Here is a 1375-nt window from a genome sequence, read left to right as displayed (position 1 = left end):
TCTCCTCCTTTCCACTAAAGCCCATTAAGGTCCATATACCTCCCGGGGGGTTCCGATAACCTCCCGGAGCTCCTGTATTGTCCCAATCTCACCCGGAACCATTCTGGTGTCCAAATATAGTCGTCCAATTTATCGATCTTTATGTCTCGACCATTTCGAGACTCCTCGTCATGTCCATGAGCACATCCGGGACTCCGAACTGCCTTCGGTACATCAAAACACATAAACTCATAATATAACCGTCATCTAACTTTAAGCGTGCGGACCCTACGGGTTCGAGAACTATGTAGACATGACCGAGACACGTCTCCGGTCAATAACCAATAGCGGAACCTGGATGCTCATATTGGCTCCCACATATTCTACGAAGATCTTTATCGGTCAAACCGCATAACAACATACGTTGTTCCCTTTGTCATCGGTATATTACTTGCCCGAGACTCGATCGTCGGTATCTCAATACCTAGTTCAATCTCGTTACCGGCAGGTCTGTTTACTCGTTACGTAATGCATCATCCGGTAACTAACTCATTAGCTACATTGCTTGCAAGGCTTATAGTGATGTGCATTACCGAGAGGGCCCAGAGATACCTCTCCGACAATCGGAGTGACAAATCCTAATCTCGAAATACATCAACTCAACAAGTACCTTCGGAGATACCTATAGAGCACCTTTATAATCACCCAGTTACGTTGTGACGTTTGGTAGCACACAAAGTGTTCCTCAGGTAAACGGGAGTTACATAATCTCATAGTCATAGGAACATGTATAAGTCATGAAGAAAGCAATAGCAACATACTAAGCGATCAAGTGCTAAGCTAACGGAATGGGTCAAGTCAATCACATCATTCTCCTAATGATGTGACCCCGTTAATCAAATGACAACTCATGTCTATGGCTAGGAAACTTAACCATCTTTGATTCACGAGCTAGTCAAGTAGAGGCATACTAGTGACACTCTGTTTGTCTATGTATTCACACATGTATTATGTTTCCGGGTAATACAATTCTAGGATGAATAATAAACATTTATCATGATATGAGGAAATAAATAATAACTTTATTATTGCCTCTAGGGCATATTTCCTTCAGGTGTTCACCCTCAAAAAGCACTAGTGTTCAAGGTCTTGGGGGCAACGTGCTCCCATGTTGTAGGGTGAGGCCCAGGTGAAGGACATGCGCGGAGGGGAGGCTTTGGTCGTGGATCTCCACAGGGCGGTACTCCTCTCGCATTTGGACGGGGAAGAACACAACAACATAATTCTAAGTATGAATATCCCGCCGCTTATATGGAAGAGGCCGGCCCCAGTAGGAAGAGATCCTCATATATGCATGTGGACTCAGGAGGAAAGACAACCACCCTAAGGGAGCCAC

This window comes from Triticum dicoccoides, chromosome 7B (assembly GCF_002162155.2).
Source record: "Triticum dicoccoides isolate Atlit2015 ecotype Zavitan chromosome 7B, WEW_v2.0, whole genome shotgun sequence".
Classification (NCBI taxonomy): Eukaryota; Viridiplantae; Streptophyta; class Magnoliopsida; order Poales; family Poaceae; genus Triticum; species Triticum dicoccoides.
Note: the sequence above shows the minus strand (reverse complement) of the source record.